Source organism: Lepus europaeus, chromosome 17 (genome assembly GCF_033115175.1).
Source record: "Lepus europaeus isolate LE1 chromosome 17, mLepTim1.pri, whole genome shotgun sequence".
In the NCBI taxonomy this organism is placed as follows: Eukaryota; Metazoa; Chordata; class Mammalia; order Lagomorpha; family Leporidae; genus Lepus; species Lepus europaeus.
Genome location: NC_084843.1, coordinates 77,043,669 through 77,069,960, shown reverse-complemented (window position 1 = coordinate 77,069,960; position 26,292 = coordinate 77,043,669). Strand labels below are relative to the sequence as shown.

Sequence of the window (26,292 nt, the reverse complement as noted above, 5' to 3'; positions counted from 1 at the left end):
GGATTGGAAGTAGTTAATACAATTGATGCTGTAGAAAAATCAATTAGCAAAATAGAAAATGGACTTCAGAAACATACAGAATGTCAAAGAAATTTACACAGGGGGAAAGAATATGAATAAATGTTTCTAGCATCCACATTAGGCCTGGATGTCTTGGCTGTTGGGAACACAAATATGAAAAAAACATTTACACCTGCCCCCAGGTGGTCACAGCCCAGTAAGGAAGGCAGAAGAACAGACCAATAATAATCTACATGTCATTAAATGATAATACACTACCCCAGAATGACAAAAATACAATTTCTTTTGTAGTATCCACAGATAGTATACAAAAAGAAAGAAAAAATAAGACACATTAAGAATATTCTATATGTTGGCCGGCGCCGTGGCTCACTAGGCGAATCCTCCGGCTTGTGGCACCGGCACACCGGGTTCTAGTCCCGGTCGGGGCACCGGATTCTGTCCCGGACGCCCCTCTTCCAGGCCAGCTCTCTGCTGTGGCCAGGGAGTGCAGTGGAGGATGGCCCAAGTGCTTGGGCCCTGCACCCCATGGGAGACCAGGAGAAGCACCTGGCTCCTGCCATCGGATCAGCGCAGTGCGCCAGCTGCAGTGCGCCAACCGCGGCGGCCATTGGAGGGTCAACCAACGGCAAAGGAAGACCTTTCTCTCTGTCTCTCTCTCTCACTGTCCACTCTGCCTGTCAAAAAAAAAAAAAAAAAAGAATATTCTATATTTTAAAACGAAGAAAATGTGCAGGCTTTATTCTCAGGGCACACAATTAATACATTAAAAAATCTGGAAATCAGAGCATTCATCTCCTATTTTAGGGAGAGCCTGTATCACAATGCAGGGGATACGCACAGCTATACAAAAAGAGAAGCACATGAGCCTTCAATGTTTCCACCATGTCAAAGAGTACCTCAGTGCCATCAGGAGCGGAGGTGCTTGGTGAACCACGGGAAAACAAAGACACAGGAAACACTATGATGCAAATAAAAGGGACAACAGCAAATCTAATCAAGAGAAAAGGAAACTCATTTGGAAAAATTATGTTTTAATAAAAGGCATCTCTCCTCATCTCCTGGTTGCCTCTTTTATTAATATTATGAAACTATTAAAGAAGAAAGAAAAGGAAACACCTGAGAAAATGATATCTTGAAACCACAAAATACGAAATTGCTATAATAAAGATCAATAAAGGAGTCGCAACTTTGGATACAATAGGCTGAATAGTCCACCCTTTTTCTAATACTAAATGCAACTGTAAGACCTGGACAAAATGCATGGGGCAGTAATTTCAGGGACCTAGAAGTAATTAAGAGGCAGATTAGGGAGGCAGAACAGAATCGAAAGTATCACTAATGGAAGTAAGTCTACCAGTTTCTCCGGCAGCACCTGTCAGTATGCAAAGCCAGCTGAAACCCATAGCCAGGCACCAGGGTATGGAAAGAGCCCAAGGGCTTTGGCACAATAAACAGAAAAGGGAGTTCCTAGGGCTCAGAGAGAAAACAGAAATCTTGATTTTCTTTCTTTCTCCATCTTCTTGAATCCCAGACCCTAGCATTCTCCTGTTGACAGAAGAACCCAGACCCTGGGGCAAGGGAGCCCTCCTCCACAGAGCCCAGAGCCCTGGGCCCTAAGTGCAATTCACACCTTTATTGGTGTTTTGGGCCCTCTGTCTTGGTGCCACTTGTCTCTGGATGCAGAAGCAGTCACAGAATCACATTGGGAAGAGGAGTAACTAAAGCCCCAATGTTCTGGCCCAAGAATTAAGATTTTTTAAAGGAATTTCTGGGCTCACCCACAGCTGGACACAAGTAGATCTGATCAAGTCAACATAATAAATTTGATAAGAAACTAAACAACAGGTCATTGCCCCAATTCCATTCACACACACAAACACACACACGCTCCAAAGAGCATTACAAAGGCCTTGAAAACTGGATTAACTTTGGACCCAAAGCCCCAAGAAGATAGAATGAACACGTGCCCTGAACCAGGACTGATTACCTAACAAAACAAAAACTGCCTTCTCCATAAGATTTGTTTTAAAACTCAGAATTTTATAGCACACTATTCAAAATACCCAAGGTGCAATCCAAATTTAATACATGAAGAGCCAGAAACATATCAATTCACATGGGAGAAAAAAAGCAACAGATGCTAATGCCAAGATACAAACTCTTAAAATTATCTAACAAAGAACTCAGAGCGTTAACATTAGACTGTTCCAGCATGTGATTATGAAATAACTCAGAAACAAATGAACAGAAAGTCACACCGCAAACAGCAAATATAAAGACTGAATGGAAATAATGAAACAAAAAATACAATGACTACAAAAGAAAAAAAATTAGACCAGAATGGAGACGGCAGAGGAAAGATAACCCAATTAAAATATATATACACTTTCTGAATAGGGAGAAAAGAGACTGAAAAATAATTAAAATCTTAGGAACATGTTGGATAATCACAAAAAGTTTAACACAACATCAACAAAATCCCAGAGAAGAAAGAGTATAAACATAGAATTTGTTTTCAAATGCGTAACTGAAACTGCAAAGAAGTAAAGGCAACGAATTGGACAGAGATAAGCAGCATGTTACCTGCAGGGCACAATGATCCAAATGACTGTGAACCCCTCATTAGATGACATTCATTCTTCAGGCACTGGAAGGAGAAGAGAGTCAATTTAGAACTCTACAAACAGTGGAAATATTCTTCTGAAAGAACCATAAAATTTAAACTGCTTTTAGGTTAAAAAAAAATTAAAAAAAAAAAAAAAAAACTAGGAGAATCCTTTGCCAACAGACCTGCTTTTTTTTTCAAGATTTATTTATTTGAAAGTCAGAGTTACACAGAGAGGAGAGGCAGAGAGAGAAAGAGGTCTTCCATCTGATGGTTCACTCCCCCAAATGGCCACAACGGCCAGAGCTGCACCAATCTCATGGATCCAGGTTCTTCCTCCAGATCTCCCATGTAGGTGCAGAGGCCAAAGGACCCGGCCTGTCTTCCACTGCTTTCCCAGGCCATAGCAGAGCGCTGGATCAGAAGAGGAGCAGCCGGACTAGAATCAGCGCCCATATGGGATGCTGGCAATTCAGGCCAGGGCTTCAACCCGCTGCACCACAGCACTGGCCCCAGTGTGACTTTATTTTTAAGAGTCCTTAATGAAATTGAGACTCTAAGGTATGCAAAGAAGTTTCTGCAAGAATTCTCAGAAACTACATTATGTTTATACACATTTTAAGTCTCCAAGAAAGAGATGTTATGGTCTTGGTGTCTTAACCTTATTTTCAAAAGAAAATGAGGGCACAGGTATTGTGGCAAGAGAGTTAAGCCACCCCTGGGATGCCACTGGCATCCTCTATCACAGTTCAAGTCCTGTCTACTCTGTTTCTGATCCAGACCCCTGCTAATACATCCTGGAAGGTAGTAAGTGACGGACCAAGTACTTGGGTTCCTGCTGCCCACATGGGAGACCTGGGTGGAGTTCCTGGCTCCTGACTTAAGTCTGGCACAGTCCTGCTTGTTGCAGGCACTTGGGGAGTAAACCAGTGGGAGGGGGTTTCTCTCACTCACTCATTCTCTGCCTTTCAAGCAGATAAAAACAAACATTTAGGAAAAATAAAAAAGAGCCTTAGGCAGAGGCCTTAAGTATTAGCACTGTATTAAGTATAATCCCAAGCAGTAGCCAAAGGAAAGGAGCAGGGGAGCAGAGGAAGAAAAGAGGGGGAAATGACTCCGCATTCCAGGCTGGCTGCCACCACCCAGGGCTGCTGCTGGCCTGTAAACCCTGGATTCCCTATTGCTTTTCTACCTGGATGATCTGCTCCTTCTGAAAGTGGAGTGCTGAAAGCTTTTGGCCATCGTGACAGAAAAAGAAGGAAATGTGTCCATCAATTTGTAGGGGCTCAGAGTAGGTGCCCATGGTGACAGCAGGCAAAGTCAGACACCTGTGCACCTGCCTGCAGGTGTAGCCCATGCAGAGGTGTCACCAGAGGTGCAGCCCGGAACAAGAGAAGGGCGATGATGCAGAGAAGATCTGAAGTGGAGTGCGCAGTTCTGATGCCAGTGAACACAGAATGTCGAGCTTCCTAAAGCGACCTGTGATACAGATGAGGCAGGGAGCCAGCGAGGAACAAAGGAGCTGAGAACTTTCCAGCAGTCTCTGTCTCGTTGCCCTGGATCCTAACTGCCCCCTCCTTGCAGGCCAATTTAATTGATGCACCTGAGCCTCCTGTACCATAAAGATGCCATTATGAATGTGAGTACACTGGGCTCCGCGTGGAGATGCCAAGAAAACCTTCCCAGGAATCATCGCATGCACTGAACCCTGCCCAAGCTCCACCCCATTTGTATATTCAGGTCACCGCCCCTATCCAATAAAAGAGACCACCGAACTGGGCTACAAATGCTCCTCCTTGTAGTGTGTGCCTCTCCTCATAGGGCTACCCATGTTAACTTTCAAATGTTCTCTCTCTAAATAAATCCTCCTTCCATTCTTGCACTCAATATATGACTCTACTTTGAATTTTATCTCACACTGAGATAAGAACCTGGAGTAAATACAGCTGGGAACCTTCTCCCCCTCCCCCCAGCAGTTGGAGTCATTTTTTTTTCTTTTTTTTTTAAAGATTTACTTATTTATTTGAAAGACAGTGACAGACAGGGAGAGACAGAAAGATCTTCTACACTGGTGCACTCCCCAAATGCTCGCAACCACTGAAGCTAGGTCTGACCTGCCTCAAGTCAGGAGCCTGGAACTCCATCCGGGTCTCCCATGTGAGTGCATCTTCTGCTGCTTTCCCAGGTGTGTTAGCAGGAAGCTGTATGAGAAGCAGAGCATCTGGGACTCAAACCAGCGCTGGGTTACAGGATGCTGGCAACACAATGGGCAGCTTCGCCTGCTGCACCACAACACCAAGCCCTGGAGTCATCTTTTCCATGAGTACCCAACAGACACATCAAAGAGCACCAATGTCCTTCACGCTGGTCTACACTGGCCAGGGCACACTTCTATAGCTCCCAACTACCCACATCAGAAAGCCTCCCTTCTGACGCCCACAGCCTCACTGATGTTTCCTAAGCCTCTTCCAAGCCAGGTCTCTCTTCTCAGCAGCAACCCCTACCGAGAGGCAGCTGAGCCTATGAAAACAGCACATCCTGGGTTAAGGGAGCCCAGTTTGAATGCAGCTCTCCTCAGCAGCTGTGGGATCCTCCGTCAGGTCACTCAGCTTCCACACGTCTCTGTTTCCTGAACTCTAAAGCAAGCTGACCACACACAGTGCCACGAGGAATCAGAGGTCACCCAGGTGAAGAGCTGCCCACAATACCCACACAGTGCGCTGGAACTGTCCGTGTTATTATGACTGCATTGTCTCATTGTGTTGGCCTCGCATTTCCATGAGCTCCTCTCTTCCCTCAGCTTTCTGTTGCCCCCAAGTTACCCCTCACCCCTTTCTCCATATTTCCAAGCCATCTTCTCCTATGGAATGAATTGTGCCCCTCACTCACAAACTCACACATTGGAGTCTCAACCTCCAGTATAACTGCATTTGAAGATAGGGTCTTTATAGAGGTATTGGTGGCTAAATAAGGTCATAGATAAGGGGCCCTGCTCAGATAGGATGAGTGTCCTTAAAAGAAAAGATATCAGAGAGCTTATATTCTATTACTCTCTCCTTGGCTCACACACATGAAGGAAAAGATATCTAAAGGAAAATGATTCATATAGAAATCTAGATTTACACAAAGGACCAAAAAGCACTATGTGGGGAAATATAAAAAACAAAACAAGTGTCAACAAATTTTCAAGTATTTAAGTCATACAGAATAAATTCTGTGATTACCATGCCATCAGATTAGCAATCAACAATAGAAAGATATCTGGAACATCACCAAATTTTTGGAATCTAAATAACACACTTCTGAGTAACCCATTGGTCAAAGAATACATCAAAAGGGAAATCAGAAGGTATTTTAATGAATTAAAACAATGTAATGAAAAAAAACAACTCCCCAAAATTTGTGGAATTCATTGAAAGCTATAAGATGAGGCAGCTATTCCATTTTTCAATAGTTACCCCCAAAATGTTAAAAGTTTGTGTTGGGGCTGGCGCTGTGGCACAGCAAGTTAACTTCCTGGCCTGAAGCACCAGCATCCCAAATGGGTGCCGGTTCTAGTCCCGGCTGCTCCACTTCTGATCCAGCTCTCTGCTATGGCCTGGGCTAGCAGTAGAGGATGGCCCAAGTCCCTGGGCCCCTGTACCTGTGTGGGAGACCAGGAAGAAGCTCCTGGCTCCTGGCTTCAGATGGGTGCAGCTCCGGCCATTGTGGCCATCTGGGGAGTGAACCAACAGATGGATCTCTCTCTCTCTCTCTCTCTCTCTCTCTCTCTCTCTCTCTCTTTCTCTAACTCTCTCTGTAACTCTTTCAAATAAATAAAATAAATCTTTTTTAAAAAAGTTTGTGTCTATAAATATTTGGACATACTGTATGATTCTATTAATAGAAAATTCTAGAAATTCAAATGAATGTATATTGATAGAAAGACAGCAGACTCATAGAATGGCAGATGTCCTAAACAACACTCTGGCCTCAGAATCAGCCCTCAAGGCATTCGGATCTGGCGGAAGAGCCCATGAGAGTTAGCAGGCATGGAAAGCCAAGATATCATGGGAAAAAAAAAAAGACCTAAATGAACGATCTCTGTGAGTGAGATCCCAGTGGAAAGAACGGGGCCATCAGAGAAGGAGGTACCCTTCTCTGAAGGGAGGAGAGAACTTCCACTTTGACTATGACCCTATCGGAATAAGATCAAAGTCAGCGAACTCTAAAGGCTTCCATAGCCCTGGCAACTCATGACTAGAGCCTAGGGAGATTACTGACGCCATGAACAGGAGTGTCAAATTATTAAATCAGCAACAGGAGTCACTGTGTACTTACACCCCATGTGGGATCTGTCCCTAATGTGTCGTCTAAAGCGAAGTGATGCTATAACTAGTACTGAAACAGTATTTTTATACTTTGCATTTCTGTGTGGGCACAAACTGATGAGGTCTTTACTAATTATATACTGAAGTGATCTTCTGTATATAAAGAGAATTGGAAATGAAAAAAAAAAACAACCTGGTGTTAAAATGGAAATGGCATAGAAAATTAATTAATTCGAAAAAAAATTATGCAGGATCTCTGTCTTTAATGTGCTGTACATTGCTATTTAATGCTATAATTAGTAATCCAATGGTAATTTTTTCACTTTATGTTGCTATATGGGCCAAATGTTGAAATCTTTACCTAATATATACTAAACTGATCTTCTGTATACAAAGAGAATTGAAAATGAATCTTTACATGAATGGAAGGGGAAAGGGAGCGGGAAAGGGGAGGGTTGCGGGCGGGAGGGAAGTTATGGGAGGGGGGAGGCCACTGTAACCCATAAGCTATACTTTGGAAATTTATATTCATTAAATAAAAGTTTAATAAAAAAAAAAAAAAAAGAAAGAAAGAAAGACTAGTGGCTGCCCCGGGAGAGTGAGTATTGGGACAGAGCACAAAGAAAGTTGGCCAAAGGGCACAAAGAAACTTCTGGGAGACATGGAGATGTTCACTCAGGAGTCTAGTGATTGCTGGGTGTATATGTATACATGGATATTGATGTAATTGCTTTCTGTCCAACGAGCACACCATCTCTTCATGTCCGTTGTTGTCCAATACACCATTTTTACACCCCCTCCAATAAGAAAAAGGCAGCAGCACTGTTATTCAGGAGCCATGGCCATTGACCTTGGAAACTGATTTAGTGAAATAAATAGATATTTTGCCCCTCAAGTTATTTGATCTTAGTGACATCATTACTCGTGCATGACCATTACATTATCTATCATACACGCCATCCATGAACTGTGGCTTCCAGTGGCATTCTTAGAGGTCATTATTTTGTTTCATTGATGATGTCCACACAATGCAACTCTTAATCATAGTGCACAGGAAAATGTGGGAGATAACTCATTTTCTATTGCTGTTAAATTTAGCATTTGGTGTTTTACAGCATCGAAAGAGAACAGCACATGTCCCTACCATGTCTTCTATTGGACTCTAGGCTATAATTGCTGCATTCCTCAAATGGTACCTCTACCATTACTGATGACACACCTGCCTTCCATACGCCACCTCCAGCAGGGAGGTAGGGCAGAGGTAAAAGATCCCATCCTCACAAGGAATTTCTGTCCTCCATCCTGGATGACTTAAGACCAGTCCATGGGGCCAGCGCTGTGGCATAGCAGGCTAAGCCTCCACCTGCCGTGCTATCATCCCATATGGGCGCCATTTCATGTCCCCACTGCTTCTCTTCCAATCCAGCTCTCTGCTATGGCCTGAGAAAGCAATAGAAGATGACCCCAGTGCGTGGGCCCCTGCACCCTCGTGGGAGACCAGAGGAATCATCTCCTGGCTCCTGGATTCAGACCTACTCAGTTCTGGCCATTGTGGCCGTAAGAGGAGTGAACCAGCAGATGGAAGACCTTTCTCTCTCTCTATCCTTCTCTCTCTCTGTAACTCTGCCTCTCAAAAAAATTAATAAAATCTTTAAAAAAAAAGAAAAAGAAAAAGACCAGCACATGAGAGCACTACATCACCACTGAATCAACAGCAAGAAAGGGCCTCTGTTGGAGCTCATTGCACTGTAGAGCATAGTCTTGACAGTCCTCAGGGAATACAGGTGCAGGCAGGGGCCACCATATACTTGGCACAGAGTCTACAGAGGGGCTGAGGTGACCACCTGGTAACCAGAGATATGGGGTGCGGGGGAGGCACACGGTAAAGGCACAGTACAAACCCAACAGGGTTGCTGCTGACAACTCCATGGCTTAAGGCCAAAGAAGGCTCAGGGGACCCAGCAGTACCCCCTTGTAGTGCACATTACAAGGTGCAGGACTTTTGTAAAGGCTGAGAATTGCAAGCCATTCTCCCCTGGCCCACACTGGGAACTATTTCCCCTGAGGCCTTGCTCCCTCTAAAAGATGCCATTAAGTAGTATGGGCACCCTTCTTCCCATCACCTCTCTCAGACTATGGAAAATCTACGCCCTCTCCCTCCTCTTGTTGCCCTGAAAGGCCTTTAACAAAAGGTCTTCAGGAAATTCAAAGGCAGGAGGGGCGATACGTTGGAAGCCACTGCACCCTGGACCCTGTGATGCACTGTCTCCCACCCCTCACCCCAGCCAGCAAGTCTGGCCTGTGATGGTCTGCCTTCATGAACTGGCATGCAAGGGTGGAGGACTGCAGCGAAAACTCCAGAACAAATGCCACCCCCTGAGCAGAGCTGAAGAGTCTCAGATGAGCATACGCAAAACATCCACACATACTCTCACCTTGGGCACCCGACATCCACCAGCACGAGAGCGTAAAGAACGAATCACATGCACCTGTGATCTCAAAGTGAGACCAGTTCCAAGCAGAGTGCCTGGGCTGCTGCTTGTGAATTTGCATAAGGAATCTAAGGGCTCAGCATCGTTCGGGTGCAATCAGAGCATTTGTCAGGTACGTTTGTCAGGCACATCTGTCAGGTGGTTCTTGGAGCCACCATCCCTCCTGTCCAATGACAATAACCAGTGACTTCCCAGATAAGAATCCTATTGTGGGGCACTGAAGTGCAGAGACAGCAAGGTAAAATGCACTTGCAAAGTGAAATAAGGTTTATTCAGTACCTTCTGAGCCCAGCTGTCCGGGGTGCAAGCTCCCGTTTCTGCCTCTCGCTGGCCTCCGCTATGCCTCTGAACATCACCGCCAAGGTTGTGCACTACCTCCGCACTTGGCGCTATCGTCAGCTACAGCCCTTTTTCACCTCAAGTTCTGCACTCCTGGGCTTCCTGCATCTCCCAGCAACAGCTTAAAGAAAGAACATTTGGCAAATTACTGCTCTATAGGTCACAATTGTCAATTCCTCCTTAAAAACAACTGCAGCACCCCATTTTGAAAATGACTATTGTTATGTGGGACTGGAAGGAAAGGTCCAACATTATGGAATAGAGTCATCAAGAGCAATGTAGGCCCATTTCCTACCTGCCATATTGATCCCCGCTCCTTGGGGGAGCTGAGGTATGTGAGTACTGAACACCCTTTGCAGCCAGGAGTGCCAGGCTGCCATGCATTCTTGGTGGTCTGCCTCCCGAGCCTGGAAGTGAATGGAGAAGCTCACTTCAAGAGCAAGTGCCATCTCTGATGTGCACGGAAGATGATCTGCCACGAAGCTGGCAGGACCTGGGCTGTGCACATGTAAAACACAGGCACAGACATACAACTGCTCTGTGGGAGGGAAAAGGGGTGAGCAGGCAGCTGTGACTTCTGCATGCAAACAGAGGCAGCTGAGGTCGTGTGGGGCTGCCCTGCTGACATACTCCAAGAGTAGCAGGTTCTACACAGCAAACTGAGGCATAGGCATGGCCAGTACCCAAACCACCTTCCACCACAGGCAGACAGAGCATTCTTGGCAGAGATGCTGCCCACCCCCCCCCCTAAAAAAAAAAAAAAAAAACAAAACACTGCAGACCAGAAGTGTCCCCCTCCTTAGGAGGTGAGTGGTGAGGAAGCACCCTGACAGCCAGGCCCTCCAGCACACATGGAGGCAACCCCAGCACTGCTCCATTGCCAGGGCAGAAAGTGCCCTCACCTGTGGTCATGGGAAATCAACTGGGGACTGGTGTGTACCTTGATGGCCTCACTCGAGTGTCTGGTGATCGTGGCTGGACAGTTGGGTGCTTCAGTGGCTCCTCCACGTGGTCTCGGCTGGCCTCACACTAACAACCCACTGATAATAAGGAAACATTTGTAGCAACAACAATGGGAACTAATCCCTGTGCACCCTAAGCCACCCCAGGAGGCCAGCCTCAGTGCATTCCGGAGCTGGATTGGGGCCCATGCTCCCAGCACACAGACTCTGGGGAGCAAACCTCACCCCGAGTGGAGGAAAATGCAATCTGGAGAACACTAACCCTAGGGAATCTGGAGAATGAACTCAGGCAGAGAAAGGAAACCCAAGGGCATCTTCCACCCAATTAAGAATATTTGACTGCTGAAGCTGGGTGATCCCCATTCAGCATTCATTGTGTTACTTTACAGCACTTTGTGAATCTCCTAAAGAGTGTACAATGAAATTGAGAAGAGGAGAAGCTGACTGGGGAGGGGAATAACAGAATCAGCTAACACCCAAGTCTTGCTGGACAGCATCTCTGCACATGACACAGCTGTGTACTCGTTCCCACCCGCAGAGGAGGCCAGCAGGTGTGTGGGTGACCAGGGCCCTGGACACTGTGGTCCCCATGCCAGGGCAAGGGACGTGGGCAGAGAGGCAGAGCAACGAACGGGCCCTTGAAGGGAAAAGAACCGACTGTGGCCCCAAGGTGGCAGCCTAGGGGCAGTGTGGGGCCCAGGACCAAGGAGGTGCTGGGTGAGGGCTGAGCCACTTTCCCCAGGGGGAGCACCCTGGCGATCTGCACCCCAGGGAGCTGCGGGCCTGTGGCTGCTCCTGCCTGACACGTGCTGTCCCTGTCCTTATGGTCAGCAGCAGCCCGGTGTTACCAGCATGCGGCTCAGGAGCTGGTGCCAAGGAGTTCTCAGTGCTCTGTGCCTGAAGCCCTGGTCCGTGTCCAGGACAGGGCCCTGCTTCCCGCTCTGGACAGTCTGGGCCACGACGGCTTGAGATCCTATGCAGGCGGTGCTCAGCGGGCCACTCCCCTCCCCTCCATCCCAGGAGGACCCCCTGTGTCCACCTCTTAAAACTTCTGGGAAGAGGCCGGCGCCGTGGCTCAACAGGCTAATCCTCCGCCTTGCGGCGCCGGCACACCGGGTTCTAGTCCCGGTCGGGGCACCGATCCTGTCCCGGTTGCCCCTCTTCCAGGCCAGCTCTCTGCTGTGGCCAGGGAGTGCAGTGGAGGATGGCCCAAGTGCTTGGGCCCTGCACCCCATGGGAGACCAGGAGAAGCACCTGGCTCCTGCCATCGGAACAGCGCGGTGCGCCGGCCGCAGCGCGCTACCGCGGCGGCCATTAGAGGGTGAACCAACGGCAAAAGGAAGACCTTTCTCTCTGTCTCTCTCTCTCTCACTGTCCACTCTGCCTGTCAAAAATAAAATAAAAAAAAAAAAAAAAAAAAAAAAAAAAAACTTCTGGGAAGAAGGGCTTGAACAGAGCAGGAGGGGTCAGTAGAAGTTGGCAGTGCTGGGGTGGGGCCTGCGGTAGGACAGGAGGCTGCAGCCCTGGGAGTCTCTGTTCAGGTCATTGCAGGGGCAACCATGGAGTGTGGGGACCTCAGGAAGATGGACAGGCCGTGATGGGGCTCCCTGTGCCACCTGTGTTCAAATAAAGAGGCCTTCACAGTTGGGCTCTAATAAAATGGCAGAGGAAGAAAAGAGGGGCAGCAGGTGCAGGTTGCCTGGGACTTGGGACCGTTACGGCAGGTGGCAGAGGGCCCTGGCACCCCTGGTTCTGGGGCAGTTCTGCCAGAGCCCTGCCCTCCTCACCTGGGCCCTGGGGAGCACACAGGCCCCACTTCTGGTGACCTTTAATGAAGCCAGGGCTGAGGACCCTGACCCCTGCCACAGCAGAGCCCCTTGGCATTGGCTGGCAGGCTTCTGTGATGTCACAGCCACTGAGAACTCTGCACTCTGATTTGTTGGCAACCAGTGGTCAGTAGTGCGTCTACTGCCCAACTGACCAGGTGTTGGTAGCATAGGCAGGAGGCACATTTGACAGAATCCAATGGATTCAAGACGGAGGTGAGTGGCACTAGCTCTCCACGTGACCTATGCCATGGGGAAGGTCGCGCCCAGGTGGGTGGCACTGGTCTCCCACGCTGGGTTCCGTGAGTGATGTGGCTGAGCTCTCAGTGGGCCCCTGTGTGCAGAGGGTGTATACAGTCATCTCATTCCTCCCGCTCTGCTGGGCACCAGTGTCTAATGGGCCTTGGTGTGAGTCTGTGTCAGACACGGGTTCAAGACTAGGTGTCGGATCAGCTGGTATCAGGTGGGGCAGGGAGGCCGCCTCTGAGAGCCCTACAGATGTGGGAGCCAAGAGCGGGCCAGGGAGACCCTTAGACTTGGGCTCCCTGGAGGACATGTGGATGCCAGGCTGGGGGAGGAGCGTTCTACCTGAGGGCAGGGGAGGCAAGGTAGGGGCTGTCCTTCCCCATCCGTCCCTAGTCCCTGTGCTCTGCACAAGCCATGCTCCTGGGATGCGGCCACCAGGTGCCTACTCGCCTGGCTGTGTGACTGTTCCCCTCTGACCAGGGGGACAACCCTCAGGGAAGCAGTTCCCATGGGCTCCCCTGTGCTGGCTCACACGTGCGTGTGTGTCTTACAGATTGGATATGGACGCCCTGAGGTCCGGCAGGGCCCAGGAGCGAGCAGCCATCATTATGAGTTATGAGAAGGTACAGGCCAGGGCGCTGGGGGAGGAGGTGGGGCCCTGCCTCAAGTACTGTGCCTGTGAGAGCCAGACCCCGTCTCCCTAGGGACACGGGGAGGGTGGCTCATCTCCCCCTGTGACTGAGACCCGGACTTCTCACCTGGGTCCCCTCTCCCCTGCAGGGTCCCCGTAAAGGGGCCCAGTTTCAGCTGGGAGAAGAGGATGACGAGAGTGGAGCCCTCGTCCCAGACAACCTTGGATTCCTGCGGTGAGTCCTCTGCACCCCGATCCACCCAGGGGAGGGACCAGGGCCAGAAACCCCGCCATTAGGTAGCACACCTGCCCCCAGGCCCCCTCCTTGATCCAAGCTGTTGTCACAGTGCAGGCACAGGTCAACAACAGGCAGAGCTGAGTGACCCTGTGACTCAAGAATGAAGGATGGGAAAGGGCTAGTTGTAGGGTAGACACTGGCACCCTTACTCTGAGGCCTCTGTTCATGTTAAGTAGAGGGGGTGGCTTGAGGGTCCTGCCCTGCTCCCAGGGGACACAGCCTGGCCATCGCCACTCCAGAGCTGTGTCCACAGGGTTGGGGCACCAGCCTAGCAGCTGGCAGTTGTCCAACAGGTGCCTGGGCCTCAGGGCCAGACTAAAGGCTGATTAAGACCTAGTCTGAGGGATGGCCAGCGGTGTGGCCTCTGCAGCTCTGAGCCTGCCTGCAGGCTCCCACAGTACAGACCAGGGGGAGGGTCAGCTGAGGGCCCTGCTCCCAGGTCTGTATGGGAGGACTGAGGCCTGGGGGCAGGAGTCAGATTTGGAGGCTGTTCCCACAGATGTCAGGGAGAGAGGCCCCGTGGCCGGAGGGTGGGCTCTGGTGACCTAGAGGGATGGAGCCATTTCCTCGGGCCATCTCTGGTGTGACTCAGCAGCCCACCTTAGCTCGGGGATAGGGGTTTCTGGCTCTATGTTGTGCCAGAACCTGGAGAAAAAGAAGGAGCAGAGTGGTGGAGAGATGGCCACGGTCTGGGCTGACAGAGGAGGGTGAGGTGGGGAACAGGCACCTCAGGCAGCCAGTACATGGCGGGGAGGATGGGCGGGGGGGGGGGGGGACCCTGGGGGTGTGGCGGTCCCAGGTGTCTTGAGCCCCAGCTGCACACTCACAGCACTGGCAGCAAGGGCTCCCGCCTGGCCCTGGGCTCCCTGTGCTCACGGTCACAGCCCCTGCTGGGTGTCTGCCTGCAGCATGGCTGCCCCCTCCCTGCCCTTCTCTGTGCCCTGGGCTGCGCCTCAGCAGAGTGAGGAGGACACTGGTCCTGTCCCAGCCTTGCTGGGAAAGTGGACCGTGTGAGGTTCAGTGCCCGTTTTCATGGTGTTTTCTCTCTTGCCTTTTAGTAAGCAGAAGCCGCCCAGGCATGGCTGGCTGGCAGTGCAATGGGTAAGCTGACCTTGGCCATGGACTCTCATCTAGGAGGCAGAACTAGCAGGCCTGTGGGGATGGGCAGTGGTTAGGGGAGTGCCATACGGTCCTCCAGGGACAGCAGTCCCCAGGAGATCTGTTGAGGCCTCAGGCCCACATGCCCCAGTGCAGGCCTGCAGCTCTGGGGTCCCCACTATGACCCACTTGCCTGGATGAGATGGGACTGGCTTGAGGATGGCTTGTCCTATGGACAGAGCACATGGCCCTGAGGGCCCCCTTGTTGGAAGGTCTGGGTGCCATGATCTGCCCCTTTGCTGGCTCCTCCCAGCTGAGTTGTCCACAGGGCTCCTGAGCTGCACCCGTGGCCTCTCTCAGAGGACACTGCTGGGCTCACGCCATCCTGTCTCCATTCCCAGCGTAAACATCAGGAGGGCTGCCGACTGCAAAAATGGAGCAAGATGCTGGCAAATTTCACCAAATACCGCAGCAGCAAGAAGGTGCCTGGACCTGAGGGCCCCTGGGGACCATGGGGGCAGAGTTGGGATGGACGGTGCCCATCCCTGTGCCTCTCAGACACAACTGTGCTGTCCTGAAAGGACACAGGTCATCTCAGCCCCATGCCCACGCACCCAGGACACTGTCGCAGCAGAAGATCCAAGGTCTCCCCTGGGGTCACTCCCAGATGCAGCGCAGGCACAGTTCCCGGTGCCCTGTAGGGGCAGGGAGTGCATGACAGAGCCTGCACTGAGCCCTCGGCCCTCCTCTCACTGTTGGGTCAGGAGGCCCAGGTCCAGGCAGATCTGGGGACACAGCACAGAGCCCAGGGCTCCCCTTCCTGCTGTCTCACCCTGCGCTCCCCCTGACAGAGGACCTGGGGAGGGTCTCACCAGAGCCTCCTCTCTCCTGTAGTTCCACCAGAGAATTGGGAAAGGCATCCCCGCCCAGGTGCGCGGCAAGGTGTGGGCCATGATGCTCTCCGTGGACACCAGGAAGGCCCAGAACCCTGGCAAATTTGAGGTATGGCTCTGTGTGCAACCTGAGGCAGCCCGACCTGCTCGGGCCTGGTCAGGAGCCCGAGGCTCCCATGTGGTGGACAAGTAATGCCAAGGGGGAGTGGTCATTTGGTTGGGGCCCCCAGCCGGCCCTCCCCTCTGCCTCATCCACGTCTCCCCAGAGGCCTCCTCCATGTCTCCCCACACACAAATGGGGCTGGACACAAGGATCCGGTCAGGGCCACAGCCCTCATCCCTGTGGTCCCGCCTTGCCTCTAGGCCCAGGACTGCCCAGTGCCGTTATGCTGGGTCCTGGACGCATAGAGACCGCCTGGAATGAGGTGGAAATCCTGTGTGCTAGGGCCCTCAGCTGGCTCTGTCCCTAAATGGCCCTCCCCACACCTGACCCTGCTTGTGCGTTTCTTATGCTCGCCGGGCCCTGCCCTCACCTGGGCCTTCTCATGCCTGGCCTGGCCTCAGCTCACTCAGATCCCACCTGGCCTGCTGGTTCCATCGGTCAGAGTCAGCTCTCAACTGCTTCTGGGAATGAGGGCTGATCCATCAGAGGGCTGGCCCGGGGCTGACTGTCATCTCCCTGGCTGACATCAGGGAGCAAGGACCAACTGAGCTGCCAGCCCCGCCCTCCCCCAAGTCTTCAAGTGGGGCTGCCCCTGGGGAGCTCCAAGTCCAAGAAGGGCATCCACTGTCTTGATGGAGCTGGGGCTCTCCTGCAGGGGGCAGTCCTGAAGGCTGCTCAGAGTGAGGCTGACTCCTGTCCTGTGGGGCCTGAGAGGCCAGTGAGGAGGCTCGGGGGCCTGATTCGGTCTCTCCTGCTCTGGGAAGGCAGAGGTAGCACAGAAGGACACTGGCAGAGCCCCTGGCCTCAGGCTGACTGTAGCGGGTCCTCAGGGCCCCCCTCTGCTGGGCACTGGGGGTGGCGTGGGCACTAAGGTGAGTGGGGAACCCATGACCCTCCCTGGATCAGGGGAATGAGCTGCCCCCAGGGGGAACTCTCCCTGCCAACCAGAAGAGCTGATGTGGCTTTGGGGTGCTTGTGTGGCAGTGGGGGTTGGCTCGTCCTGAGGCCGGCCCCTCCCCCTCGGCCCTGCCCTGCAGGAGATGAAGGAACGGGCCAGGCTGTGCTCTGATCACGTCCATCAGATCAATGAAGAGGTGGCACGCACGTTCAGAAGTCATGTGTTTTTCCAAGAGCGCTACGGAGCCAAGTGAGGCCTCTGGGCTGGAGGGGGCCGGGGGGGGGGGGGAGCAGGTACAAGGGTCCTGGACACATGGGGTCCTGGGAGAGACTTGGGCTCAAACCTAAAGCATAATTCCTCTACAACTGAAAAACATGGCTCCATGGCCTTCTATTTATACTGAACAGTTTGCTTTCCCAAAGACACTTTGGTGGGAATGAAGTGAAAAGTAACACAAGGGGAGACAGTATTTGCAAAATACAGAAAATGAAGTTCGTAAATCTCAATAGTAAGAAAGCAAATGAGGGTTCCCTGCCCTGACATGGGCCAAGGCTCAAGAGGGCCCCTTCATGACGGCACACACAATTCTCCTACTCAACGCGTGAACACACACTTAGCACCTAAACCACAACGGGGCACCAGCGCACAGCTGTGAGAATGGGGGAACTTAGACCACCGAGGACGCCGGGTGCTGGGCAGAACGTGAGGCGAGGGCCACTCTGGTTCATTGCAGAAACAGAGCACAGTGGCCCAGATCCCCGGCAGCACCCAGGGCCATTTCTCACAATGAGAGACACACACCTTCCACACGAACCCCCAGCACATACACACACATTTACACAACCACCAGAACAGCTGAGTGCACAGAAAACCCTCATGCAAGATTCAGGGTTGTGTTCACAGTCACTGGACGCGGGAGTAGCCTGCACAATGCTCAGTGGGGAAGCGGATAAGCAACCCGTGTCACAGCTGAATCCTAGAACGGGATTCAGTGAGAGGCAGGACGAGGCTCAGCCCTGGGCTCACCTGGAGGCATCTCAGGTGCATCCTGCTAAGAGAGGAAGCGTCCCTCCAAGGCTACACGTGCTGTGATCCACTCACAGGACGTCTGCAAGAGGCCGAACTCCGGGACACACAACAGGGCAGTGGTGGCCACAGGCTGGGGGAGGTGGGGCGTTTGGCCACAGGGGGCCCATGGGGAACACATCGGCCACAGGAGCTGCTCCATACCCAGCTAACCGTGCACGGGAGGCTGACTCTCCATGGCTTAGACCCACGGGACTACACCCCCCACAGTGGGATGCTCACCTGTGCAATGAACACCCACCTGGGGAAACGAAACTGCACGTGACTGCACCCTGGGAGGTGTGTGTGTCCCTGCAGGCAGCACTCACCCACACGGCGGACCACACGCAGGTGCCCTGACAACGTCACTGCTCATGAGCAGAGTGTCACGGGCCCTGTGTGTGGCTGTCAGGCTCTGTTAGGCAGAGCCACACTGAGAGCCTCCGCAGCACAGGACGCACAGCCTCTGTCCTCTCTTCCAGACAACGCTCCTTATTTGAGGTGCTCCTCGCCTATTCTATGTACAACCCCGTGAGTATTCTGGGATACCGTTCCAAGGTCATATCCAGAGCTGTCCATGCAGGGTGCCCCTGGTCACAGAGATCCTAGCCTGGGTTGAGGGGGCCTCTCTAATCCACAAGGCAGACAGAGGGGTAGAGTTCAGGCTCATGGCCTCCTTGGGCCCAACCTCAAGTTCTGGGGGCAGAACGGAAGCCTTCTCCTGGGCTGGGCTCTGTTCTGGCCCAGGCAGGCCTTACTATGGTGCTACTTCCTCACGTCTGCAGTGGGGCCCAGCAGGGCACCTGTGCAGCAGAGAGCTCCAGAGGCCGTCACGGGTGTGCAGTCTGCACTCCCACAACAGTCTTCCCCTTTCTGACATCTGGGCTGGGGCTCATACCTCTTCTTAACCCTGTGCAGCCTGAACTCAGACCCTGCAGGATTCTCTCCAGGAACGCTGAGAGCCAGCGTGTGCTCCAGTCCCCGAGATCCTGACACCCAAGGGGCAGCAGTGGGGCCTGGGGGTAATGCTCAGCCCTCCCAGGAGAGGTCACCCTTGCCACGTGAGATCATCCCAGCCGGGGAGGTCCCTCTGATGTGTTTTGTGTTCTTCCAGGACTTGGGCTACAGCCAGGGCCTAAGCCACGTGGCGGCCCTGCTGCTGATGTGGCTGAGTGAAGAGGATGCTTTCTGGGCCCTGGTCCAGGTTATGGAGGACAGCCAGCACGCGATGCATGGTGGGTGATGGGTGTGGTGGGCGTGGTCCGTGCAAGTGCAGGGATGGGCATGCAGACAAGTGGCTGGGACATTGTCCCTCACTGGCTGCTGCGTGCATAGGGCAGCCTCCCTCAGGATGGTTCCTTAGAAGCCAGGGCCGGCAGAGGGCCCAATACCGAGCCATACTCCTCACTTCCCATCACCAAAAGGTCCTGTGCCTTGTCTTTGACACATGACCCTTAGGTCCCTACTGGTCTTACTGCTTCACATGTCTCTACCCAGACTCTCACGCACCGAGCCACACCCCGGGAACTTGTAGAAGGAACATCCCCTGTAGGGTGATCCCCTCCTCACTCCGAGTGTCCAGATGGCCCTGAGGCACCCAGTGTGAGTGCAGTCAGTTCAGCAGTCACCTTAAGCAGCCTGCCCTGGGCTGTCAGCTGTACCCCCCTTCCCCTGATGCTCTCCTGCCCGTTAGGGCCCCCCTGACCGTCTGTGCTCAGAAAGACCCCGCCCCAAGACTTTGGCTCTCTAGCCTTCCCGGGAAGACACTCTGAAGGGAGGGCTGGCAGGTTGCTATTACTCAGATTTCTACACACCAGACTCCCCAAAACTGGAGCGATTCCAGTACCACCTGAGAGCGATCATGCATCGCGTGCTCCCCTCCCTGGAGAAACACCTGGTAAGTAAAGCATCTCCTTTCTCCTCTCAGGGGCTCTGTGCTCATGGAGGGGAGGACAGAGAGGGGTCCTGACTGCTTCCTGGGCCAGAGGAGGCTACATCCTCGCCACAGTGGCTTTCCTTGGCCACTGGGGTCCGCGGAAGCTTGGGTGTTGGTTTGTTTTCCAGCACTTGGTCCCCCAGAGTTTGCATAGATTGCAGGGAGACGCTGCCCCCAGGGCAGAGTGGACTGAGGGACCTGTGTCCCTTCAGGAACCTGCATGGCTGGGAGAGGGGATGCACCTGCTGCTGGGCTTCCTGCACCCAGGGGCTCTGCCACAGGGCTCAGATGAGAGGGAGCCAGGCCTGGGCCCTGGGCCCTGAGCCCCCTCTGCCTCTTCTTAGGAGAAGGAGGGTGTGTGCCTGGAGGACTACACCACCCACTGGTACAACCAGGGCTTCCTGGATGCGGTAAGTGCCCTGGAGACCCCTTCCCAGGAAAGCTCCTGCCCCAGTGCCTGGCTCTCCTGTCCTGGTGGCCTGTGACTCTGAGCTCCCCCAACCCCAGCAGACACAGGAGGGAGTCTGCTGTGAAGGCCAGGCAGGCGCTGCCATGCTGAGGGTGATCCAAGCTGAGGCTGAGCCTCAGGGCCAGCAAGGAGGGGACAGGTCCCACCAGGACCCATCCTGAGAGCCTGGCAAAGGCCAGAGCCCTATAGTGAGAGGCAGGAGATCCATAGTCCCTGGGTGCCACAGGCTGGTTTCAGCACAGCCCAAGGGCTGACCCATGCCCCAGGTCCCTGGGGTGTCTGGCATCTCCAGTGTGGCTTCCAAAGTGTGCAGAGCAGTCTGGGTGGCCCCAGGGTCCTGGAGAGGCCTTGGTGCTCTTTCTCTCTGGGCTTCTAGGGCACAGCTAGGACGCCCTATGACACTGCACACCCACCCACTGTGGGCCCTGCTGAGGCCCTGACGCGCGGAGTCCTCCAATGCCTCTGTCCCCCAGGTGCCGTTCCCCCTGGCACTTAGGATGTGGGACATCTACCTCCTTGAGGGCGCGCACGTACTCACCACCATGGCGTATACCGTCCTCAAGGTCCATCGAAGTAAGTCCTCAGGGCCCACAGAGGCCATGGTGCTGGGGAGGGAGGAGTTGGAGAGTCTCATGCTTGGCACGGGTGAGCAGAACCTGGGGGAGGGACGAGTTTTCTGAGTTCTTGGCCGGCTTAGAGAGCATTGCAAATCCCGTTTCATCCCCTACCCCCAAAAATGGCGCCTCCCAGCCTGACACCCACCCCCATGTCTAGAGCCCGTGTTGAAGATGCCCTGGGACCACATCCAGGAGTTCCTGCTTGTGCTCCTTCCCCAGTGCCTGGCTCTCTTGACCTGGTGTCCTGTGACTCTGAGCAGGGCTGAGCTCCCCCAGCCCCAGCAGACACAGGAGGGAGCCTGCTGTGCACACCAGGCAGGCCCTGTCCTGCTGAGGGTGGTCCAAGCTGAGGCTGAGCCTCAGGGCCAGCAAGTGGGGGACAGGGCCAGGGTCAGGGGTGGAACAGGAACAAGGGCTGGAGCAGCCATGGTGGCTGCGCCATCCCTAGGGCTCCTCCTAGCCTGATGCCCGCCCCCACATCTAGAGCGCCTCATGAAGATGTCCAGGGACCACATCCGGGAGTTCCTGCAGGTGACCCTGAAGCAGGCCTGGTCACTGAGCGAGGATGCGGTCATCAGGCAGCTGCGGGCCTCCATGCGTGAGCTGGGGAAGCTCCAGTGCCTCCTGCCTCCCGAAGGTGAGTCCAGCACACGGCCCCGTCCCATGCTCCCTTGGGGGAGTCAGTAGTGGGAGTGGCAGCCCCGCCCAGGGCCTCACCTCTTCCTAGTCCTCCTTGTCCTACCCGGGCTCAGCAGTTCTGCTTTCAGAAGCTCTGACAGCATGGCCTCGCAGGGCCTTGGGCAGCATCCCTGGATCCTCCTGCCGGGTGGCCCAGCCGGCACTGGATCCCCTTCGGCCATCTCAGGACCCCTGGAAGGCCCAGGTGCCCTGAGCCCAGTTGTGGGGGCCGAGTCCACTCCTGTGAGCAGGGTGGACGTAGAGGCAGGCGCTGGGGGCCCCTGCGGCAGAACCCAAGTGCAGCTGAGTGTGGGCTCTGCAGTCCTAGCCTCGGGCCAACAGTCAGTGGGACCCAGAGCAGCACAGGCCTCTGGCCTCTGGTTGGGAGGGGTTCCCGTGCTCGTCCCTGTTCCATCAAGGACCTGAGCGCCTGGGTCCCCATGCAGAGCAGAGATGGGTTTGTCCCAGCTTTAGAGGCTGGCAGTGGGGACCCAGGGGCAGGCTGTTCAGGCGCTGGGAAGGCCCCACTGTGCTTCCAGATGCTGCCTCCCCTAGGTGCTCGTGGGACAGAAGAATGACAGCCCAGTCTCACCGGGAAAGGGACAGTGGCCTTTCTCTTTAGAAACCATATTCCTTGTCCCCGAGGGCCTGAACCAGACTCCGTGTCTGCCCCACAGCCCCAGCTCTCATCCTCATCATCTTAGGCTTAGTTCCCTTCCTACAATTCAGGAGGGACTCAGATGCGGTTAACTCAGCCAATGCACTGTTAGGGCCCAGGATTTCAGGTGGGGTAGGTGATGGGGTCCTGAGTCGGTGCCAGCGGTCTCCAGATGAGAGAGTGAGGCGGGGAGGTCAAGGCCTGGCCAGCTTTGAGGGAAGAACCAGAGGTGTCCCCGGCACTCCCATGGCCCAGGCTGCATGCACCATTCCTTCTGCGGCCAGCAGGCTGGAGGTGTCCTGAGCGTCACACCGAGCGATGGGGACCCCAAGGGTCAGGTCAGGGCAGGCACCCTGCAGGCCAGATAGTGGCTGTGGAGAAACAAAACCCATCTGTCCTTTTTCCAGCAAAACCAACGGAAGATGGCAGCCCGGCCCTGCAGGTGCCGCCTGGCTCTCAGGAGCGCGCTCCCCCGCCAGTGTCCCTCAAGCGCAAGAGCATCGCTGAGGTGAGCAAAGGCTGCCACCCCGCTGCTGCAGCTCCCCAGGAGCCAGCGGGGGCTTCAGCTTCTGTCCCCGAGGAGACCGGTCCTCTCGGATCTGCCGTCCAGCCCGACTCCAAGCAAGACACCAAGGAGGAGAAGGGCAGTCGTGGCAAGAGCAGCACCCAGCCCCGCGGCCCGGGCTCCTCCGTGGGGACCTCAGGGTCAGGGGGCGCCGCCCGCCTCTCGGGTCCCCAGTGCTCCTGGCTGGACGAGCCAGGCCCCCTCCGGCGCTGGACTTCCCTGACAAACGTGACCTTCGACGACTCTGACAACGAGGACGAGGAGTACTCCAGCTGCCTGGAGGAGCAGGAAGAGGAGGAAGAGGAGGAGGAAGACCTGGCTGCTGAGTGCCCTGCGTCTCCCTGGCCAAAGCTGCTGCGGGACCTGAAATTCGTCCTGCCCGAGACCATTTTTGAAGAGGACGAGGAGGGAGGCCGTGAAGAGGGCGCCTCCCCGGAGCCCTCGTCCCCAGCCCTGTCTGTGAAGTCCTCAGAGTCTCTGCGTGGCCGGCGCCTCTCGGCCCCACAGAGCCTGCAGAGCAGGGGAGACCTGTCCCGATGGGGGGGCCTCCCAAATCTCAGCCTGCCTGTCAGAGGCGCTGATTTCTGGCCCCTGGAACTGGGCGGCCAGCAGGGTCTCAGGGCCCCTCCTCCACCTGCCTCGGAGCCCCTGGAATCCGGGCCCATGCAGGCTGTGCCAGCCCTGGGAGCAGGGCTGAAGACACCCTCCCTGCATGGGAGCCCCATGCATTCTGGGGACAGTCATGGGCTGGAGCCTGCAGGAGCCAGCCCTGCGCTGGCAGACCAGCCCTGCGTGCCCTCCCTGGCTCAAGGCCTCCTTGCTGCCCACTCCATGGAGCAGCTGGATGTGTGTGGGCGCCTGGAGGGGAAGAAGAGCGCAGCAGGTGTCCAGCTCAGACGGGCCAGAAGCCTAACCTGTCTAATCACAGCGGCCTCCCCGATGGATAAGGCTCCTCTCTCGAGCTCCTCTCCCCATCCCTGAGCTCACCCTAGCTCAACTCTGCCAGCATCTAGCTTCTCTATGCCTGGCAGCCACCCTGATGGACAAGGCTCCTCTCTGGAGCTCCTCCCCCAATCCCTGAGGCCTCACCCTAGCTCAACTCGGCCAAACTCTAGCTTCTTTATGCCTGGCAGCCTCCAGGATGGACAAGGCTCCTCTCTGGAGCTCCTCTCCCCCTCCCTGAGGCCTCACCCTAGCTCAACTCGGCCAAACTCTAGCTTCTTTATGCCTGGCAGCCTCCACGATGAACAACGCTCCTCTCTGGAGCTCCTCTCCCCCTCGCTCAACTCGGCCAAACTCTAGCTTCTTTATGCCTGGCAGCCTCCACGATGGACAACGCTCCTCTCTGGAGCTCCTCTCCCCCTCGCTCAACTCGGCCAAACTCTAGCTTCTTTATGCCTGGCAGCCTCCACGATGGACAACGCTCCTCTCTGGAGCTCCTCTCCCCCTCGCTCAACTCGGCCAAACTCTAGCTTCTGTATGCCTGGCAGCCTCCACGATGGACAAGGCTCCTCTCTGGAGCTCCTCTCCCCCTCCCTGAGGCCTCACCCTAGCTCAACTCGGCCAAACTCTAGCTTCTTTATGCCTGGCAGCCTCCAGGATGGACAAGGCTCCTTTCTGGAGCTCCTCTCCCCCTCCCTGAACAGCCTCACCCTGGCTCATCTCGGCCAAGGAGCCAGGAGATGAGTTAGGACACGGACCCAGGCTCCTGTGGACTGCCACATACCCCTCCTGCCTTCGTGAGGGAACCCGGGAACTTCTGCCCACTTCTGCCCCCTTGTTTGTTATATATTAAATTGTTTATTTCAGAATGCATTTGATTTTGTAACCCCTGGATCCGAGCTGCCACACAGTGTCCCTGAGTCCCTTGCAAGAGGGTGGAGGTGCCACAGCCACCAGCTGCAATCAGAGACCCAGCTCAGGGTGCTCCATCACTTCCTAAGATTGACCTGTGCCCAGCGTGGACCAGGGGAAGACTGGAGGAGCAGCAATGGCTGGATACATGTGGCCTTTGGGACAGTTCAGGAGTGTGGGCCCAGCCAAGGGACCAGGCCCATGATCACCTCTGTGCACTGTCCTGGGTGTGCGGGCATCAGGTTCCCGCTCTTCTTCCCTCTTTGCCTTCCATCCTCCCCTGCCCCATCTCACAATCCAGCATCTCATGGCCTGAGCCCGTGAGAGGACCCCAGGGCGCTTCTGATCACAGACCAGGATGCCAGCGGGTGGAGGCAGCCCAGAATGTCCAGGTGGTCCTGGTGGCACACCTGGCTGGCCAGATGCCCACATGCCCTCTAGCAGCTCAGGCCTCCTGGGCTGCTGTCACAGTGGGTTCAGCTTCTCCAGGTCATGCTGCCACCTAGGGGTCATTAGCATGGAGAATGTATCCCCTGATATTGGGAGAAGAGACTCCTGGGCTCAGAGGCTCCTGGCCTGGAGGCTCCATAAGGAAGGAGTCTAGAACCCTGTCTTGGGCAGAGACAGCATCCCAGTTCTCCAAGGGTCCCAGACACTTGTAGCCTCTTCCTCAACCCACACGACCTCCAAAAGGTGACTAGGCCCTGTTCATCAGAAGCTACCTGGGTCATCCCAATGGGGCAAGTTAGACCATAGCCATTTTCCCCTGGATCTGGAAGGCCCAGGATTCTCTAGGTGTTGAGTCTGGTTTGGAGTTGACCACTCTGTACTCCATTCTCAAATGAGCCATGGCTGTGTCAGTGGCAGGACCCCAAGGGCTCAGAATCGCTGGCCCCCACAGGGTGCTTTTTGCAGAATCACACTGAGGCCAGAAACTGGTGAGATAGAGGGTGACAAGTGGCTACTGTGCTGATGACTCATCTCTCCAGGCTGGGGAGCCACAGCCATGGGCCAGTCCTGAGCCTGCTCCTGTTCTCCAGTGCTCAAGGCTGGTCCTCTTGTTCCTGGGAACCCTAAGGCCATAGTTTGGAGTCTTCACCTGCTTCTTCTGCTCCTTATCTGGGGGAAGATGTGAGCCCGATGATGGGCTGCCCTGAGAGCCTGGGGTGTCTGGGGACTGCCACAAACGTGGGGATCCTCACTGGGTGCGGATGGGATGACCTCACATAGGTTATCGTCTTGAGGTCGTCTAAGTTCATCCCACGGGTATTTGGGGGGTGGCTGACTAGGCATTGATGCATTGTCCACTGTCATGTCATTTTCACTGTTGGAGCTCTCTCTCCCTAAGTCAACTGTTGCCTGTGAGGCAGAGGCCTGGAGTGACGACAGGCTCTTAGCACTCACAGATTCATTATGTTTGGTAATCTCTGTGGGCTTCTGAGAGGGGCGTATCTTTCCCATGTTTGAGCGTTTAAGACTGGCATGCCACGCCAATTCTAGCCAAAGGAAAGACACTCACAGCACTTCTGCCATAACAAAACAAATTCCTAGCACCTCAGCGGCTGATGGCATTATGCAGGGGGTTCCCTAGGCTAGATGAACAGACAGTGATGTATCAGATCGTAGGTATGTCCTGTGCTTATGGAGGACCTCCTTGATTCATGA

At 54.3% G+C, this 26,292-nt stretch overlaps 1 long non-coding RNA gene across 1 annotated transcript in view; it reads right to left on the bottom strand.

Annotated features, from left to right (window-relative positions):
* Positions 1-20,879, bottom strand: part of LOC133776327 (uncharacterized) — an 82,053-nt gene extending 61,174 nt beyond the window's left edge. The window contains exon 1 of the long non-coding RNA XR_009868368.1: positions 20,794-20,879. This is a non-coding gene — a long non-coding RNA (uncharacterized LOC133776327). The remainder of the gene's footprint in view (positions 1-20,793) is intronic.
* Positions 20,880-26,292: the final 5,413 nt, after the last annotated feature.